The sequence below is a fragment of the Panthera tigris genome, chromosome F3 (genome assembly GCF_018350195.1).
Source record: "Panthera tigris isolate Pti1 chromosome F3, P.tigris_Pti1_mat1.1, whole genome shotgun sequence".
Classification (NCBI taxonomy): domain Eukaryota; kingdom Metazoa; phylum Chordata; class Mammalia; order Carnivora; family Felidae; genus Panthera; species Panthera tigris.
Window position 1 is genome coordinate 22,228,662 of NC_056678.1, and position 12,476 is coordinate 22,241,137.

The following is a 12,476-nucleotide window of genomic DNA, read 5'->3' on the forward strand; positions in this document are numbered from 1 at the left end:
AATCAAGAGTCAGATGCTTATCCAACTGAGCCACCTAGGAGCCCCTATAATGTCTAATTCTTAACCACAATTCCACAAGTAGATAGTATTATTCGACTTTAAAAATGATGAAACTGAAGTTCAGAGATCTATTTCTCTTGAAAACACTTGCAAAACTCTCCTCCTACACAAACAAATGGAAATACAAAATAAAATATAATTTGAAAAATGTTTTTAAATGCATGAATGAACTGAGCAAGAAGATAAAAGAAACTTATAGGGATCTGAATCACTGTAGGAAATAATGGTGAGTGAGAGCTGAAGCACTAAGGCCCATATATGAAGACATAGTGCTTGATAAATCATCAAAAATTGGCTCCCTGTAGGAAGTGTGCTTAAAACAGTTTTGCCTATTTTCCCCTGGTGGACCAATGTTCAAATCAGACTTTGTCACAAGTTCTAGTCTCCAGTTTCCTAAATGAAGACTTTATAGATTCTCATTCCTTAAGCCTTTTATAGATTTTCTTCCTACTTCAAGCACTTCACCTTCCTCATATTTCACTGAGAAAATAGAATTTATCAGACGAGCCCTACTTCACCTTTCCATCACCAATCTACAATGTGCACCTGCATGTAAACACTGTTTCCACTGACGTTATAACGCAAGTGTCCATGCAGCTGAGACTCATGACTAAACTGAGCAGTAGAGCCAACCTTCTCACCCATTTTTCTCCTGCAAGTGTTTTCCCTCTCATTTCATCATGTTTCACCCTTTCTCTTTGTCATACTATTCATATTGGCTTGTAAATAAATTTTAAAATTGCCCACTATGTAAAATATACCTAACTATAATTTAAAATTTCCAGCTATTCCTCAGTTCCCTGCTTTCCTATACAGTCATATCTCTCAAAAGAACTATCTACAGCCACTATCTTTGTCTTCATTTCCATTTTTTTTTCATCCCACTCCCATCCAGCCTTTGTCTCAAACACTCTAATTACAGTTGAAGTCATATTGTCAAATTTAGTGGGCAATTCTTATTCCCTATTTTATTCTATCTCTTAATAAGCATATGTCAGAGCTGCTCATCTCCCCTCTTTTTGAGTCACTTCTTTCGGCTTCTTTCAAAATACACTGTTTGTTTGCTTTCTATCCTACTGACTATTTCATTTAAGTATGAATAGTCTTCTTTGCCAAACACTCATCCAAGGTAGCCCCCTTCTGTCCATAGTCTTAAATATCACCTTACATTCAGATCACTTTCAAATTCACATTTCTACTTTCACCTCTCTCCTAGACTACGAAACCCTGTGTCTCAACTGGAGAAAGAGAATAAAGGAGAAAAAGAAGGGGAAAGAAAAAGAAGGCCTGTAATTGTTGTAGATATTGGTGATACAAATATGGGTAATATAGAATTCCTAGCTATGGCCAGCATACATTGACAAGTCCTTAACATATAGTCATTGCAATTGGTAGTTTCTTTTAATGAACCTAAAATTCCATCTTCTATTCCTCTTTGTAAATTGGGAAAGGCATTTTAAATATCCTCTGGCCTGTTTCTAAGTTGGTGAATTCTAGACATATCACAAGGAGGAAAAGTTCTAGGAGAGATACATGCAGGGCAATTACATATAAAATAAGAAACAAAAAAAAAATAGTCCAACTGTTTTCTCCTATCAAACAATTGCTAACAAATTTGTTAATCCTTTATGGAGTTCTCTGCTAGGGAATTAATGGACTCAAAAAGCCATAGAAACAAACAAACAAACAGGATCTTCATATGAGATATTAATAATGAAAAAACTCCTTAGTGGAATGTCTCTTTAGATTGACATTAATTCCATGAGCTGGAAGTAAATACTTAAAAAGATGATGACAAGGCAGTAAGGAATGATAGTCAAATGGATATCTTTAAAGAGAACAATATTTTAAGAATGTAAGTTCTCAATCGCTAGTCTTTAACTACAATGTGATACAGCTTTGTAGGGCAGGGGTAGAAAAGCATAGCTAAGCAGTGAAAAAAGTTTCATCTATTAAAAAGAAGAATAAAAAGGAGTGCTTTGAAAGCTTCCTTCAATGAAAGCTTTACTCTTGTATCAACTGTGCATTTAAAATAGAGAACTAGCAAGCTTAAGCAGGACTGAACCCAGGAATGTATTTAACCCATAATTGCCAAAACAAAAGTAACTAGGTGGCACCTTTGTAGGGAGTAAGTGATGATAGCAACCATTCTCAAAATAAGCACTTGGTGACTAATGGATGCCAGAATGCAGCTTTGATGGTAACACTCATCAGAAAGAGTCGGACAAAAGGCAGGATTTGACTAGAATATCTGAAACCCGCTGCTGCAGAAATCCTGGATTACAAACTCCCCTCATGTAAACACTCATTCCGCTATTATGTTTGGCAGGAGAAGAGATCATTTTTGTCTCAGCAAAAGAATGAAGTTTAAATGTAAAGGTCTAAAATGCTGTAACATGCCTCATAACAAACCACCCAAATAATAAGGGGAATAGCCTTGGAAGAACCAAGAGTGTCAGTTGCAAAGTAATATTAAAATAAGAGAAATATTTTAGGGAACAGCAAAATTATCTTAGTAAGTGAGAAGCTTATTCATTCATTCGTTCATGAAATATTTATGGATGAGCTGCAATGTGACATGTAGTGTTCCTGACCTTAAGGAGCTTACAGTAGAGAAAGGAGACATTTAAACAAGCAATAGGTAATGCCTGCATCTATATCCATGTATATATTAGTAATGGTGGTTAATAGCCTGAGCACTGGTGCCAGACTACCTGGTTAATTCAGTGATCTTGAGTAAGTTAGTTAACCTCTCTGTACCTATTTCCTCATCTGTCAAATAAGGATAATCATAGCACATCCTCACTGGACTGTGAGGAAAAAGTGAATAAATCATGTAAACAAACTACTTAGAACAGTGCCTGTTACATAGGTATTACTCAAGTGTTATTATTATTATTATTATTATTATTATCATTATTACTATTACTAACAGATACTTATGAAGTATAATGGTACATACAGTACATAGATACAACCTCTGAAAGATATGCTCATGTAAATAGAAGCTAATTTACGAAGATGGTGGGATGCAATTCATCTATCCCAAACACCTCACACACATTCCTGCATATAAGGACCTTATTAAAAATTCTAAATATTTGAATTGAATGAGAGATCTCCCCAAAAATTGTCATTTCAAGTTGACTGAGGATACCATGATAAATATAAGTTAAATTATTTCTAAAAACAAAAGTGTGAAATAAATATTAACACACACACGAGAAAGAAATCTACAGAGTTTTGAGGACTATTATACTGAATTTTTTTTTGTACAATATAATCATGATCATATACTTAGTTGTTCAAATATATCTTGTAAACTATTACCTCACGATAAAATTTTGATTTTCTTTGTTTTCTTTATCTACACTGGTTTTCCACAAGTTTTGAGTGTCTAATACATACAAGTAATTATGTTAGATATAGGAAATAGGTGATAAAAATGGGTAAGATATAGTCATTCTTTCTTCTCAAAGATTTGCAATCTAGGAGAGCACACATTCCTAAAATTAAAAGACATGGGGATTTATTTTTATTTTGTTTATGTATTACTGTTTGAGATCCTATATTCTGGAACCCAGCTGATATTGGATTTCAGTGAAGAAATCAGTATCCATTCATGCCCCTCTGATTAGCTAAATACAGTCATCTCTATTCTGTTCTTCCTCTTACTTTCACTCTCAAAGTATATGTTCTTCAAGACCTCCAATTTTTCAACCCTACCTCTTTAACACTTTCTCCATTTCATGGTTTATATTATATATAATATAATGTTATACATAACATACATTATCTCATTTGATTCTCACAACTGCCCTAAGAGGAGGGCACAGCAAAGATTTTAATATGTCCTGTTCAAGGATGGAGACAAAAATTTTTCAGCTTTATTGAGGTGTAACTGACATTGTAAGTTGTCTAAAGGATACAACACCATGACTTGGTATACATATACATTGAGAAAGGGTCTGCCCACACACACATACACTAAATGAGTTAATTAATACAGATGATGGAGAAATTGAAGTTTATGGTTAGTTTACTTGTCCGGGTTTATACACCTAGTAAGATGTAGAGTCTAAACCTAACCTTGGTCTCCCAATCCTAGTGCCTATGCTCTAAGATACATTATACTCTTTGTTTACCAGTCACCAATACAAAGCATACATTATCAACAAAATTTGGGATTCCCTAAGATTAGAAAGTCTGTCTTAATATATTTCATGTCCATGTCAATTCTTCAGGGAAAAAAGAAAGTTACCTGGAATCCAGATAAAGCTTCGGTAGGTCGCACAGCTCCAAAATTACCGTGGTGGCCATGGCCCTGGTAGACAGAACAAGTCTTAGGTATATAGCACATAATCTCAGTTTTCACTTATGGATTTTCCTTATTTGGGCAATAGCATTCAGAGGAAACATAAATTGATATCATAAACATAAAATAAATATCTTTACTTGAGGTTCTCATCTATAACAAGTATCAAAGTCTTTTTTATCTTTCAGAGCTTTTTTTTCATAGTATAAAGATAATGCTTCTAAAAAATCATTTTCATAAAACCAGGTGTTTCACCCTAGGCTATTTTATTTTTCAAAATGTCCACTCCCTACTCCCAATCCCTGAGCACATACTAGCTTGATTTAATCATGTTATCTCAAAAACAGTAATTCATTTTTAAGGCTGACATTTATTCATTGCTGACATGGCATGATTATCTCCTCTACAGGGTTCCTGTTCTAACAAATTAATGCACTTTCAACACGCAATGATTATCACACATGAAATTGAACTTGAATTTCAGAGACTTAATACTAATAAAGTGTGTTAGTCCCACAGAAATTTAGAAGCATAAGACCATGGCTGTACATTACATTCATATTCATTAAAAATAAATACAGATGTGATTTTCCCATCATTTTTTCCACTTTGCACATTTATTTTTTTATTTTTTTGTAATACTTTTTTTAATTTTATTTTTTATTTTTTAAAATTTACATCCAAATTAGTTAGCATATAGTGCAACAATGATTTCAGGAGTACATTCCTTAATGCCCTTTACCCATTTAGCCCATCCCCCCTCCCACAACTCCTCCAGCAACCCTCAGTTTGCTCTCCATATTTATGAGTCTCTTCTGTTTTGTCCCCCTCCCTGTTTTTATATTATTTTTGTTTCCCTTCCCTTTGTTCATCTGTTTTGTCTCTTAAAGTCCTCAAATCAGTGAAGTCATATGATTTTTGTCTTTCTCTGACTGACTAATTTGACTTAGCATAATACCCTCCAGTTCCATCCACGTAGTTGCAAATGGCAAGATTTCATTCTTTTGGATTGCTGAGTAATACTCCATTGTATACATATACCACATCTTTTTTATCCGTTCATCCATCAGTGGACATTTGGGCTCTTTCCATACTTTGGCCATTGTTGATAGTGCTGCTATAAACTTGGGGGCGCATGTGTCCCTTCAAAACAGCACACCTGTATCCCTTGGATAAATGCCTAGTAGTGCAATTGCTCGGTTGTAGGGTAGTTCTATTTTTAATTTTTTGAGGAACCTCCATACTGTTTTCCAGAGTGGCTGCACCAGCTTGCATTGCCACCAACAATGCAAAAGAGATCCTCTTTCCCCGCATCCTCACCAACATCTGTTGTTGCCTGAGTTGTTAATGTTAGCCATTCTGACAGGTGCAGGGTGGTATCTCATTGTGTATTTGTATTTCCCTGATGATGTATTTGTATTTGTATTTCCCTGATGATGAGCGATGTGGAGCATTTTTTCATGTGTCAGTTGGCCATCTGGATGTCTTCTTTGGAGAAGTGTCTATTCATGTCTTTTGCCCATTTCTTCACTGGATTATTTTTTTGGGGGGTGTTGAGTTTGATAAGTTCTTTATAGATTTTGGATACTAACCCTCTATCTAATATGTCATTTGCAAATATCTTCTCCCATTCTGTTGGTTGCCTTTTAGTTTCGCTGATTGTTTCCTTCACTGTGCAGAAGCTTTTTATTTTGATGAGGTCCCAGTAGTTCATTTTGCTTTTGTTTCCCTTGCCTCTGGAGACAAGTTGAGTAAGAAGTTGCTGTGGCCAAGATCAAAGAGGTTTTTGCCTGCTTTCCCCTCAAGGATTTTGATGGCTTCCTGTCTTACACTGAGGTCTTTCATCCATTCTGAGTTTATTTTTGTGTCTGGTGTAAGAAAGTGGTCCAGGTTCATTCTTCTGCATGTCGCTGTCCAGTTTTCCCAGCACCACTTGCTGAAAAGACTGTCTTTATGCCATTGGATATTCTTTCCTGCTTCATTAAAGATTAGTTGGCCATACGTTTGTGAGTCCATTTCTGGGTTCTCTGTTCTGTTCCATTGATCTGAGTGTCTGCTCTTGTGCCAGTACCATACTGTTTCGATGGTTACAGCTTTGTAGTATAGCTTGAAGTCTGGTATTGTGATGCCTCCTGCTTTGGTTTTCTTTTTCAAGATCACTTTGGCCAGTCGGGGGTCTTTTCTGGTTCCACACAAATTTTAGATTATTTGTTCTAGCTCTGTGAAGAATGCTGATGTTACTTTGATAGGGATTGCATTGAATATGTAGATTGCTTTGGGTAGTATCGACATTTTAACAATATTTGTTCTTCCTATCCAGGAGCATGGAATCTTTTTCCATTTTTTGGTGTCTTCTTCAATTTCTTTCATAAGCTTTTTACAGTTTTCAGTGTATAGATTTTTCACCTCTTTGGTTAGATTTATTCCTAGGTATTTTATGGTTTTTTGTGCAACTGTAAATGGAATCAATTCCTTGATTTCTTTCTGTCGCTTCATTGGTGGTGTATAGGAATGCAACCAATTTCTGTGCATTGATTTTATATCCTGCAACTTTGCTGAATTCATGAATCAATTCTAGCAGTTTTTTGGTGGAAATTGAATTAGTAATCAAAAATCTGCCAAAAAACAAGAGTCCAGGGCCAGATGGCTTTCCAGGGGAATTCTACCAAACATTTAAGGAAGAGTTAACACCTATTCTCTTGAAACTGTTCCAAAAAATAGAAATGGAAGGAAAACTTCCAAACTCTTTCAATGAAGCCAGCATTACCTTGATTCCAAAACCAGACAGAGACCCCACTAAAAAGGAGAACTATAGACAAATTTCCCTGATGAACATGGATGCAAAAATCCTCAACAAGATATTAGCCAACTGGATCCAACAATACATTAAAAACATTATTCACCACGACCAAGCAGGATTTATGCCTGGGATGCAGGGCTGGTTCAATATCCGCAAAACAATTAATGTGATTCATCACATCAATAAAAGAAAGGACAAGAACCATATGATCCTCTCAATAGATGCAGAGAAAGCATTTGACAAAATACAGCATCGTTTCTTGATAAAAACCCTCAGGAAAGTAGGGATCGAAGGAGTATACCTCAAGATCATAAAAGCCATATATGAACAACCCAATGGTAATATCATCTTCAATCTGCCTTTTCCACTGTTATTCAACATAGTATTGGAAGTCTTAGCCTCTGCAATCAGACTACTTTGCACATTTAAGAGATTTTAAAAATTTATTTTTTTGTTTTCATTTTGGTGGTGGACTGGAGAGAACTTTTATTTTTAATTTATTGTCATGTTAGCTAACATACAGTGTATATAGTGTGCTCTTGGCTTCAGGAGTAGATTCCCATGATTCATCACTTACATGCAACACCTAGTGCTCATCCCAACAAATGCCCTCCTTAGTACCCATTTTCCCCTCTCCCTGCCCCTCCATCAACCCTCAGTTTGTTCTCTGTATTTAAGATTCTCTTATGGTTTGCCTCCCTCTCTGTTTGAAACTATTTTTTCCCCTTCCCTTCTCTCATGGAATCTTTTGGGTCTTCCATATAAAGTATCATGTCATCTGCAAAGAGTGAAAGTTTAATAATTTGAAATTTACAGTATAATTCTATTACTTGACACAGGAGTTAGTTGTATACACACACACACACACACTTGTTTTGGTAACAAATATATATTTGTTATTAATTTCTACTTAATTGCATTGTGTTCCTAAATGTAATCTGTCTTACAATATCCTAATTTATTAACTTTTGAAAATCTCTGTGTGCTAGAGGGGGAAGAATGATTAGTTGGCTAATTACTGATTGCAGTATTTTATATATTTCCCTTAGATCAAGCTTGTTGATCATGTGGTTAATATCTACATTGATATTAATTTTTTGTTGATATCTTGATATATTAAGGATTGCAAGCACTGTACTAAAATCTCTGATGGTACATTAGTCACTTTCTCCCTGTATTCTATCAATTTGTGCCGTGATATTTTATGACATTTTATTAGGTATATATGTTTAAAATTGATAGATATTCCTGGCAAAAGATTCCATTTTATCATTATGTAATGACCACTTACAAATGACTGTAAATTTGTTTGCCTGATATTAATTTAGTTATACTTGCTTTAAAAAAATTATTTATTTGGGAAGCCTGGGTGGCGAGAGTGAACATCCCGGTCTTGTTCCTGACCTTGGGGGAAAGCTTTCAGTTTTCCCCACTGAGGAATCTTTTGGGTCTTCCATATAAAGTATCATGTCATCTGCGAAGAGTGAAAGTTTGACCTCCTCCTGGCTGACTTAGAAGCTGGTTCTTCGAAAGAATTAACAAAATTGATAAACCACTAGCCAGTTTGATCGAAAAGAAAAAGGAAAGGACCAAAATAAATAAAATAAAGAATGAAAGAGGAGAGATCACAACCAACACAACAGAAATAAAAAAAATAATAAGAGAATATTATGAGCAATTATATGGCAATAAAATGGGTAATCTGGAAGAAATGGACAAATTCCTAGAAACATATACACTACCAAAACTGAAACAGGAAGAAATAGAAAATTTGTGGTAAGGATAATATATGGATTATGTTTTTAGAGTAATAATAGTAATTATTTCCCTAAGTAACTTCTTGAATTCTCTCCTTTCTCTTGTATTTTTTATCATTTTTAATATTTTACATATACTAAAGAATATATGTATAATAAGTCTCCTGTGATGAATGTCATTAATTCTTTCCCACCCCGTATGCATGTGCTACTCTTCCATTGAGAGGTGAACTTCTTTTCCCTCTCCTCTAGGAACTATACTGGCCCTGTTTGCTTTGACCAATAGAATATAGAGGAATGACATTCTGGGATTTCTAAGCCCAGTCCTTTAAGAGGTAACAATTCCCACTTCCTTGCTTTTTGAACACTGATGTTTGGGGCTCTTCCTTTTGGAATCCAACCACCATGATTTGAGAAGACTAAGCCACGTGGAGAGGTTATGTGGAAAAGCAGCAGATAAATTGTCAAATATGTGGATGAGCTATCTTGGATGTCACAGCCCTTAGATAACTGAAGCCCAAGCTAACATCATGTGGAGCAGAACCTTTCAGCTGAGCCAGCTGAACCCAGTCAATCCATAGAATCATAAATAAATGATTAATAAAACCATTAATAAAATGGCTAGTGCCAGTAAGTTTTGAGATGATTATGAAGAGATAACCAAAATAGAAACTGGTGCCTAGAAATAAAGTAGTACTGGGCCAAAGCCAAAACATGTAGCCTTAACATGGGAACTTAGAAGGAGACAAAAGCTTTAAGGCCTTCAGGAAACAATGATGGCAAGAACAATGAAAAAATTGTTACTGAAAGGCAACCCTTGTTATGAAAGGCACTTTCACATGAAGTAATGTGAAAGGTAGAACTAATGAACTTGTGGAAATCACAAACTGGAAGAAATAACTGAATAATCTTGTGGATCTGGCCAAGGAGATTTCCAGACAGAATACTGAAAATTCCAACTGACTTTTACTGGCTTTGATCAGAGATGGAAAGAGAGATGAACTAAGTAAGAAACTGTTCAGTTTTGGAGCAAACTTTATAGGAAATATAAAGGCCCTGAACACCTTTTTCCAGCCAGCAAGAAATTCTAGAGGAGGAAATGACCTCTGGGCAATGCTCAACTCTAGGGAATTGCAAGTAAAACAAAGCACAAGTTAAGTTAGGATCGAGAGTACAGCTAGAATAACCTTTAAGACTTCAGAAATATTTAATCCAGTGCCTCATAGATCTCTTAGCTAGACAAAAAGACTTCTAAGAATCTTACAAGCATGTATTTTATTTTAGTCCACTCAGCAAGGCAATTGGTACCTGATTCTTAAGGATGTTGTCTTTCAGCATCCTGACACTTAGCTCAAAGTAGAGGGAGAGGCCTATCTTGAACAGATTTGTGGGTGTGCCTTTTGCTGAATGGAGTGGATTATAATTTGATTCATAGAAAATACACAATATTTTTAAAGGAATTACATCAGTTTGATCTAAAAGGAAGAGGCAGTTCAAAATAAAAAGAGGCTTCTGGGCCTTCAACCTTCAAAGACAAGGAAGCAAGTTGAGAAAGCTATTCAACTTCAAACAAGCCACTGTCATGGAAAAGGACAACTCAGATTACAGTCAAAATCTCACAGGGAAGGGCCAGAGCTGAGAATTAGGCCCTAATTAACATATACTCCCTGTGCCTAGAATCATGATGATTTTAGAGACATGTGCCCAGTTGGGAGTTCAGAATTGCTATGAACCATTTCCTGCTTTGTACCTCTCATTTTCCCTCCTTTCAGACAAGAATCTATTGCCGGTCTTACCATATGGATATATGGGGAAGAAAACTTGTTTCTTAGTTCATGCATCTTCATATTGAGAAGAGCTGAAGTAAAGGTGGCTCATCATGTACCTGAAACTGATTCAAATGATGAGATTATGGGCCTTGAGCCTGAATCTAAAGATGAAACTTTTAAGGTGTCTTGAGAGGTGGTGAATTCATTTTCCACATCAGGAACATGAACTGCTATGTCCAGAGTCCACAGGGTATATTATGATAATCATCTCCAAAAATGGTTGCCATCAAATCCTTTCCTTCTCATATATGCATACCCATTGAGAGGTAAAGGTTTTTTCCCCTTCATCTTTAATCTAGGCTGGTCCTGTAGATTACTTTGACCTACACAATGTAGTGATGTTCTGAGATTTCTAAGCCAGGGCCTCAAAAAGACGCACAGGTCCTACTTCTTTCCTCTTGGAATGCTCACAATTGGGGTGTTACTTCTTGAATCCTAGTCATTACGATAGGAAGAAGCCCAGTCACCATGATGGAAGAACCCCAAGCCACACAGGCCACACAGAAGAAAACTGAGGTGTGATAGGTGAGTTCCCAGCTGATGGCCAGTATCAACTGCCAACCATATGAATGAGCTATTTTGGATGTTTCAAACCTAATCAAGCTCCTAGAAAATTGTAGTTCTAGCCTACACCATGTGAAGAGCAACCTGATTCCTGTCAATTCAAAATTGTGGGGGAAAAAAAAAATGAAACAGTCATTGTTTTAAGCCAATTAAGTTTGGGAGTCATTTGTTAGTAGTAGACAACCAAGAAAAAAAATATATATGTTAATACCATCAGGTACATAAAGTGAGTATCAAGTAACCCATTTCAACTCAAGAACTAAAAAATCACCAATAATGTTTCATCTATTCATTTGTTCCTTCTTGTCTTCCTGCTCTGCCATTAGTCCCACCTTGAAATGGTAATCAACATCCTGAATTTTTTGTATCACTCTGCTACATTAAAAAAAAAAAAATATCATGTGTTCCTGTGTAATATAGATGAGATTTGCTTGTTTTTAAACTTTATAAAAGCTATCTATCATACTGCAGGCTTCTGAGACTTGCTTTCTCAGGTCATTCTCCCTATTAAATTAAATTACAAAACCCATAATTTATTTTTCATTTCTTGTCAATAAACATTTGGGTGATTACAAATAAGGCTGCCTTGAACATTCTCACAGATGTACTCTTGTATACATATGGAAAGAATTTCTCTAAGGTATATATGTAGAAGTAGAATGGTCAGGTATTAGAGTATGTATATGGTTTACTTTAAAAGATACTGCCAAATTGCCTTCCAGGGCAAACTGTGTGTTGATTTACAACCCCACATGTAAATGTCTTCTTGATGCAAATCTTCTTCATTAATATTGTCGTATTTCTTAACTTTTCATTTTACTGGATGTAAAATGATATTCACCATGGTCTTAGTTGATGACTTATGAGATTAAACATCTTTTCATGTGCTCAGTCACAACCTCTTAAAATGTCTGATTTGTCCTTTGCTCATTATGTCTACAGTACAGTGATGAATAGAAGTGGTGATAAAAGCATCCTTATTGAGTTCCTGATTTTAAATGTATAAATACAACTTAGTCATACTGAACTATCCTTTTTTATATAATGTTGAATTCAGCTGATCAATAGTGCTTTTGGTTTTAATATCTGTTAATGTGTGGGATGAATCTGGAATTTTCTTTTCTCCTACTGAATGTAGGAGTAATCTAATT

The 12,476-nt window shown here is 35.5% G+C and overlaps 1 protein-coding gene across 1 annotated transcript in view; it reads right to left on the reverse strand.

Moving 5' to 3' along the window:
* The window catches only part of ODR4 (odr-4 GPCR localization factor homolog), an 80,657-nt gene that overhangs the window by 31,450 nt on the left and 36,731 nt on the right, over positions 1 to 12,476 (reverse strand). Inside the window, exon 15 of the transcript XR_006214166.1 lies at positions 4,322 to 4,384. The gene's annotated coding sequence lies outside the window, so the exon portion shown is untranslated. The remainder of the gene's footprint in view (positions 1 to 4,321; positions 4,385 to 12,476) is intronic.